The 8,374-nt window shown below is 42.4% G+C and overlaps 1 protein-coding gene across 1 annotated transcript in view; it reads left to right on the top strand.

The window, feature by feature from the left end:
* Positions 1-1,713: 1,713 nt before the first annotated feature.
* ATP8B4 (ATPase phospholipid transporting 8B4 (putative)) overlaps positions 1,714-8,374 on the top strand; it is a 265,650-nt gene continuing 258,989 nt past the window's right edge. The window contains exon 1 of the mRNA XM_034994445.1: positions 1,714-2,246. The gene's annotated coding sequence lies outside the window, so the exon portion shown is untranslated. The remainder of the gene's footprint in view (positions 2,247-8,374) is intronic.

Here is an 8,374-nt window from a genome sequence, read left to right as displayed (position 1 = left end):
TGTCTAAAGAGGCCTGTCTCTTTAATTGGTACTCACTAATAGTTTTTGAGCATCTGCTGTGCTTCAGGCACTGTCTTAGTCACAGTAATTCTCTATGGTAAGTACTGTAATTTTCATCTTATTACAGAGGAAGGACTGAGGCCCAGAGAGGTTTGGGAACTTGCTCAGAGTCCCCTGGCTAGTCTCTGCTGAAGCCAGATCTGAACCCAGACCACCTGACCCTTCACTCCAGTTCTACTCCCTCTTGATGGCTGCATAGTACTCCTTTACATGGATGTACCTTCACTTATTTGGCCAGTCCTCTATTTTCAAGCCATTTTTAGTTTTTTCCTGTCATAGACAGTGCTATAATGAACATTTCTACATACATGTTTGATTATCTGTGAGGTAAATTCCTAAGATATGGAAACATACACATTTCTATATTTGATAGACACTACTTAGTTTACCTTTAAAAATATTTTACCAACTTCAGGGCACCTGCGTGGCTCAGTTGCTTGAGTGTTTGCCTTCGGCTCAGGTCATGGTCCTGGGATTGAACCCCGCATCAGGCTCCCTGCTCAGCAGGGACTCTGCTTCTCCCTTTCCCTCTGCCATTCCTCCTGCTTGTTCTCTCTCTCTTTCTCTCTGTCAAGTAAATAAAATCTTTTAAAAAATTTAAAAAAATATTTTACCAACTTCTACACTAATAGTGTAGGAGAAGGTGCTGATTTCTTTATATCTTCTTCAACAAAGGGAATTACCAAACTTACAGTAGTTGCTAATACAGTAGGTTAAAAAGTGATACAGAAATTATAGTTAAAAAATTTTTTTACAGAGTTTTTCATTTTAAATGTCTTAAAGAAATGATTGTTTCTTCTTATAGGCTGTTAATGGTTCTTTTTATCATGCAAGGAAGAAAGCCATCACTCTCGTTTCAAGAAATCTGCAGTTTCTTGTGACTGGGAGGCTTGGAAGGGAAAGTCCTTCCTTTCTCTCTGATCTGGCTCTCTCTGGAGGTGTGAGGACTCAGTACCAGGATTTTCCAGGAGAGTGAAGTTGGTATGTGCAGAGGCAACTTGCTCTGGTTATAGAGACATGATTAAAATGTATTTGGTTTCCCCATCCCCCACCCCCCTCCCACTGATGGGTATTAAGGAGGGCACGTGTTGTGATGAGCACTGGGTGTTATATGCAACGAATAAATCGTTGAACACTATGTCAAAAACTAATGTACTATACGCTGGCTAACTGAACATTAAAAAAATAAACATGTGAAAAAAATAGATGTATTTGGTTTCAGTACTTAACTGCAAATCTGATGCAACTTCTGGAAAACCCATAAATAGGTTTAGACATACTTAAGACCTAATCTTTTCTTTTAAAAATAGACCAAACCAAAATATTTTGTTTTCATCTAATCTCATCTTAAAAATAAGAACCTCCCCGCCAAAGTGACTCTGAACTAAGAAGTTTAAATCCATTTCCTAATGTGCATTTATTTTTTGGCATCCTCAAGGGTTAATTGTTTGCTTTACTCTGAGTTGAAATTAAGGATGTTTGGAAAAAGTGTCTTCATTCTTCCTATTTAAATGTTGCTTGAGTGTGCTTAGCTTTCATCCATGAGATAGTAAAACTCCCCTTGCAATGATTTTTTTAAAAATGCAAATTCCTTCATCTCTGGGAAAAACAGGTGCGAACTCTAAAGATGTTTGCTTACTTTCCTTATGAAAGTTTGGTAAGCAGAAGTGGTAACTGTGACTCCTTCTGTTGTCTGCTTCCATCCTTCTGAGCTCTTGGTTCCCACAGAGGAAGCCATCCTGCTGAAGCCAGCCTCTAGGGAGCTTCCTTTTGTTTCTTCAAGATTAACCGGTTCTGCCGTGGCAGCTGTAGCAGGCAACTCTAGAAGGAGAGACTCTTCTGGGCTTTTGGTATTTTTCCAAGGAGTGTTTTTCTTCCCCAGTTCCTCACTGGTAGTGTAGCTGCTTTCCTACAAAGCCGCCTTCTTTTTCTGATGAGATGCTGATTCTGATCTGCCATCTAGCAGCTTCCGGTAGCGGTAAGTGGTCAAGAGTGTTTTTCCGGGAGTTGATCTCAGGTTTTCAAGAATGTCCCCTAGAGACCCAGTTTGTTTTCTATGTCATTGCTAGAGCTTTCAGAATAGCCTTGCTTTTCTCATTGTTCTCATGGACATGGTCATGGAATGGGTACCTGTTTGATCTTCCTGAATCCTTCCTTTTGGGAGAGAGGGTTAGGTCCAGGCTGAGGTGAGTCTGTGGGGAGCATTCAAGGGTTGCTGAGACCAAGAGGAGAGTCAGCTCAGGGCTGTCTGGAGCTTTCTGTTTCTCTTTTCTAGGTTGCTCTTTTGTTTTGCTCTTTTCACCTTCTGGTATGGTTGAGGTTTAGCCAACAGTCTTTATTCTCTTAACTAAAAAATAATTAGAAACTAGTTGGGTTTGAGAAATAGAACATTTTCTTTATTTCCTTTTTCAAATTTTTATTCTGTTAGCATCATCTATTTTTTTTTAAATTTTATTTATTTGAGAGAGAGAGCACAAGCAAGGGGAGAGGGAGAGGGAGAAGCAGGCTCCCCGCTGAGCAGGGAGGCTGATGTGGGGCTGGATCCCAGGACCCCGGGATCATGACCTGAGCCAAAGGCAGATGCTTAATGACTGAGCCACCCAGGCACCCAGCATCACCTATTAAATGGCCAATGGGAGTAGCATCGAGGTTCATTTTTTTTTGGCTTGTGGGTATTGGTCACTTCCTTTGGGAGTAGTTGATTTCATTTTTTTCCCCCCCAAGGGATTTGTATCTAGCTCCTCTATTCAGGTATTGTTTATTCTATGACCAATTCATGCTTTAAACATGAACAGTTTGTTACTAAACTACTCTCTGAGGCTGGAGTGGTATGTTTTTAGTGCTGAGATTTGTCTGAACTGAGAAATCGATACTTCTAGCTATTTGGTTGATAAATCGAGAGTGTCTCAGGTCCCTGGTTAACAATTAGCTGTTTTGAAAAGAAAGGAAATTGGTGAGAAATTTTAATTGGGGGCTGAAGGCTTATTAGAAAGGAGAGGAGGAAATATAGGACTGTATGTGGAGTTATCAACATGTGTCCCTGAATGGTCACCTTTGCTCAGGTGTTGTTCTATGCTAACCTTTACTGCAAAATGTAAATTCAGAGTGATATTTTAAAACCTATATTTATCTATCTTGTGCTATTATATTGTTTCATCATGCATGCATCTTTAAAAATGAGGGATCAAATAATTTTTTTTGTGCCCCTGGAGAATTTTTTTTTTTTGTGCACAGGAGGATTTTATCTTGTTCTTACCTGGTAAATTGGAATTTTTCATTTAGTTGGAAAAGACTTAACCTTTTGTTTAAAAGTGAATTAGAAATTGTAGCTCTCCTAAAACTCTTTTTAATGTATGATTCTGGATGCTTGTATTGCATATATAAGAAATAGATGCTGGTATTTTCAGGATTTCTCACAAAAAGGTGTCCAAGAAAATAGTAACCTCCAAGTGTTCCTCATGCCTAAAATCTTATTTGACTTCTTAGAAATATTAAATATTTTTCAAATATTAATTTCTGATTAAATATTAAATGTAAATATTAAATATATTGGTCATTGCATTTTTGGAAATTTTTTTTCCTTTCTCTCTCTCCATTTCTTTGGTCAGCTCCAGCTTGTTGAGCACCTACCCATGTCAGGCTCTATGCTAGATGCCCAGAGGAAGATACCACAGTAGGAAAGCCTGAACATTTCATTTCAATATATCCTTGTCTGACGTGTCCTTTGAAGTTGAGTGTTCCCTAGGGCCTCCTCAACCTTTTATTGACTCATCCTCACCCTCTCTCCTCTCCTCACTTCTTTTTATTCTTGTTCTTCCTGAGTGAGATCATTCATTTCCCATGACTTCAATACTTGCATATATGTTGATGATTCCAAGTCTAAAAATACATCTTTTCTCTTTCGTGCTAAGGATATTTTCAACTATCAAGAGAAATTTCAAGACTGATGTGTTCAAACTAAATTTATTATTCTCCCATCCCAGTTCCTGCCCTTCTGCTTTCTCTTCCTTCTCCCTTCCCTGCTGTACTTGTCATTTTAGTTCATGGCACCTCTTGTCTCCTCATTGTTCTGAGCCAAAAACCTAGAAGTCACACTAGATTCCTCCTTGTCCTGCACCCCATCATATGGACCATTTATAAACTGTCAATTCAACTGCAGAAACATTTCTAGAATCCAGTTGCACTTGCCTGTTGTCATTGCTCCCCCATCTCTTTCCATGCCAGGCCATGCTGTCAGAGTAACCTTCCTAAAAGTGCTGATTATCATGTGCTTGCATAGAGAGACACAGAGTGCAATGACAGTGGACAAGGGGGGCTGGATTCTAACCATATCCTTCTCTAAGAGAGCTCTTCCACTTCCCCATTACCTGCAGGATTAACCATGGGTCTTGAACACAGCCCTGCCCTGTGTCACCTCATCTATCAAATGGGGATAATGATAGTCCTCGCTTATAGAGTTTTGGTGAGGATTACATGAGATGATACATGTCAAGTACTTAGCACAAGGCCAAGTATCCAGTGAATGATAGTGATGATGATAACGATGAAGAGGATCACTTCTTTCAGAATCCATGTCTAATCTAGCTTGCCAGCTCCATGCCCCCTATAATCTTGTTGCCATGACTGTCACTGCTCCCCAAACCTTCCCTTCCCTTTCACAACACTTGGTCTTTCCACAAGCTGTTCCTTTTGTCTGTCCTTACCTCATTTTACGAGCAAACTCTTCTTTCTTTTTCAGAAGGATTCAACTCAGAATCACTGTCTGTGACCTCTTAGCTGACTCTGCAAAGCAGGCTTGGTGACTCCCTTCCCTCTGCCTCCATTGTACTCAGTCCTTGCTTCCATGATAGCCATTCAAATGATCTATGTATTTGTTTTTATCTTTCCCAGACTACAGGCTTTTGAGTGACAGAGGTAGGACCTAATGATACTTACCTCCCTCTACCCAGCCCAGGTTGACATAGAATAGGCACCCAGTTGGGGCAAGTGGGTGTCTCAGTCAGTTAAGAGTCTGACTCTTGGTTTTGGCTCAGGTCATGATCTCAGGGTCGTGAGAATGAGCCCTGCATCGGGCTCCACACGCAGCACACTGAGTCTGCTTGTGATTATCTATAACCTGCCCCCCACCTCCCCCCTCCGCCTCACTCACATTCTCTCCCTCTCAAATAAATAAATAAATAAAATCTTAAAAAAAAAAAACACAAAGAATAGGTACCCAATAAGTGTTTGATGATTGAGAGCCATTCCTACTGATGTTCAAATTTGACAGGTTTTTTTAAATTTTTATTTTTTTATTTTTTAAAGATTTTATTTATTTTTTAACAGAGAGAGACAGCGAGAGAGGGAACACAAGCAGGGAGAGTGGGAGAAGGAGAAGCAGGCTTCCCACCAAGCAGGGAGCCTAATGTGGGACTCAGTCCCAGGATGCTGGGATCATGACCTGAGCCGAAGGCAGACGCTTAAAGACTGAGCCACCCAGGCGCCTGACAGGAGGTTTTTTGTTTTGTTTTGTTTTGTTTTTTTAAAAAGATTTTATTTGTTTATTTGACAGAGCATGCAGAAGCAGGGGGAACGAGGAGAGGGAAAAGCAGGCTCCCCACTGAGCAGGGAGCTTGATGCGGGGCTCGATTCCATGGTCCTGGGATCACTACCTGACCTAAAGACAGACGCCCAACTGACTGAGCCACTCAGGCATCCCTGACAGGAGGTTTTTTTTTACTTGTGGAGAGTTAAACATATATTAAAAAAAAAAAAAGCTTTTCTTTCTTGAGTCCTAACTTTGTCGCTGGAGGCACTGTGCTAATTTCTTTGTAGGCATACCTAATGATCCTGTGGGTTACTCTAATTGTCCCTGTTTACCGATGAGAAACCCAGGGCTTAGAAGAGAGGGAACTTGGCTGGAGATTACAGAGCTGGCAGGACCAAGCCCAGCTGCCTGATTCACGAAATGGTGGAGGAAAAGGGAAGTGAGAGGGGAAGGAAGATGACTAAGCCAGGGGAGGCATGTTTGGGAGAGAAAGGCAGCATGAAGGCAAAAGTGCACTAGAGAGGCAGCAAGAGTAGGCTAGGAAACAGAGAAAGAGAAAAAGAAATGAGAGCAAGGATGAAAGTGAGCAGGGGGTAAACAAGAGGAGGAAGGGAAACAGGGTTCCCACCACTTCAGAATCTTGTGGCTGGGTAATAGCTTCGTGCCTAACAATGTAAACAGATGGCAGCATTGACATGACAACTCACAACAAAATCAATCTAATATACATTATATGGGAAATAGAATAATTTATTGTTAGGGAATGGTAATTATATCTAATTGCTAAGCAATTTATAAATTTGGCTGTACAATGATCACTTACACACACACACACACAGGCTTAAATTGTGTTCACTTCTACTTTTGTCCATTATGGACAATCGACAAGTGCTATGGCTGTTGGCAGCTGTTACTGACACAAAATATGATTAAAACACTATCTACACCTCCTACCCACACATCACATTCAACACTGCACACATGCAGGATAGAAGCTCAGTCATTCCTTCCAAGGCTGAGATTTCCCTGCTGCACCAGAGTGTCTTTCTTGGGTCTTATTGTGCTTCAGCCTCACCTCCCCATCCCTCAGTGGCCTGGCACTGAGGGCCCCAGGGAATATTCTTGGGCCTGTAGGCAAGGTTGCCAACAGATAGGACCACAAGGTCATCTTGTCCAGGGGTGGGAGGACTTATCCAGGCTTTGCTTTTTTGCCTTTGGGAACCTGGAGCCAGAGGAAGAAAAGGGAAAAGGGTAGGACCAGAGAAGATCGAGGGCAGAAGAGGGAGGAGAGTAGGGGCTGAGTCCCTAATCCTGCCCTCCAGCTTCCCATCCTCAGATGCCACTATTGCTCAGGCAGGCAGGCTTTTCAAGGTTTACCTATACCCACCCTGGTGATGGCCACCCCCCCACCCCCGCCACCATCAGCCCCCATCCCTTCCATTCTTGGCTGGGTTAGTCCTCAGAGACAAGGTGACTTGGGTTAAGAAGCAAGTGCCTGAGTGAAAAACATGAAGGAACGTTAAGAAAACAGGGAAGGGAACCTGGGAAATTGAAAGAGGAAAAAAGGGAGGGAGTAGAAGAAAAGACAAATGGGAGGAGGGAAGGGAACATATTTTTATGGAATGAACCATATATATACATGTATGTTTACTCTCACAGCAACTCTAGGAGGAAGACATTATTGTCCCTATTTTACAAATTTGAAGATTGAGCCTTAGGAAGGGGAAATGACTTGGCCAAAGTAACACTAGATAGAAAGTAGCTGAGCTGGGATTGGAATCCTATTATCTTAAAAGTGTCTCCTGTATACGTACAGTGTTTCCAAAGAAGAAGAGAAAGCAGAGTTGGGGAATGAGGAAGGCAAGCAGAGCAGAACCAGAGAGTGGAGAACAGAGGGAGAAGAGGATGGGAAGTCCTCCCAACGGGTGGGTCTGGGGTTGGGCTTACTGAAACCGTATGGATCCTTTCCCCTTTGGCCCATCTTGTCCCTGAGAACTGGACAGAACCCACTGCTCAAAGGGAGTAGAGGATCCCCCCACAGGGACACGCTGATTCCTCCCTAGACTCTGATTTGAAGACAGGCAGGAATGGGCTCACCTGGGCAGCACTCTGGGTTAAGGAGAAGCTGCCAGGAATCTCCCCCATGTTGCTCTCCTGGCTTCCACTGCTCCTGTCCTTTCCTTAACTGCCTCGGCTCCTTTCTTGCCCCTTTCTTCTCTGATCTCCAATTCCTTTGCCTTTCTGTCACTGCCTCCTTTTTTCAGTCTTTCTCTTTCCACTGTTTTCCCTCCCCTCAGTTTATCCCAGGGCTGTGCCCCACCGCAAACACATCTCCTCTTTAATGTTTCATTATCCATTCACACTTACCTCCTTTGTTTTATTGTAGAATGTCTTGAAGGAAGTTAGACTCACTGTCCTCATTTCATCCTAATGTTTATGTAGGTACTTTGACAAAGTTCAGAAGGCTGTCTTCAAGATAACTAATATCTAATGAGCCTTTTCATCATGTGTCCCCATCCCCAACAGCCCATCCAGTAGGTTCTGAGTATATTTGCCCTGGATTCTGTAATGAATTAGTGGAAAAAGTAGGAATCCAAGGTTAGCCTGTTTGGCTCCAAAGGACAAACTTCCATCCACCACATCCTGCTGCCCTTTGAGCAGGTCAGCGGGCGGGCTGTTCCCTCGGAGGCCTCTTGGTGAATTTACTGCATCCAGAATGGGTTGTTTATCCTGTAGATTTTGGACTAATAATTCAACAGCATTCCAAAAACAGATTTATCTTTCTGA

This window comes from Mirounga leonina, unplaced genomic scaffold (assembly GCF_011800145.1).
Source record: "Mirounga leonina isolate KUSES-001 unplaced genomic scaffold, KU_Mleo_1.0 Mir_91, whole genome shotgun sequence".
Lineage (NCBI taxonomy): Eukaryota > Metazoa > Chordata > Mammalia > Carnivora > Phocidae > Mirounga > Mirounga leonina.
Note: the sequence above shows the minus strand (reverse complement) of the source record. Positions and strands in the feature narration are given on the sequence as shown.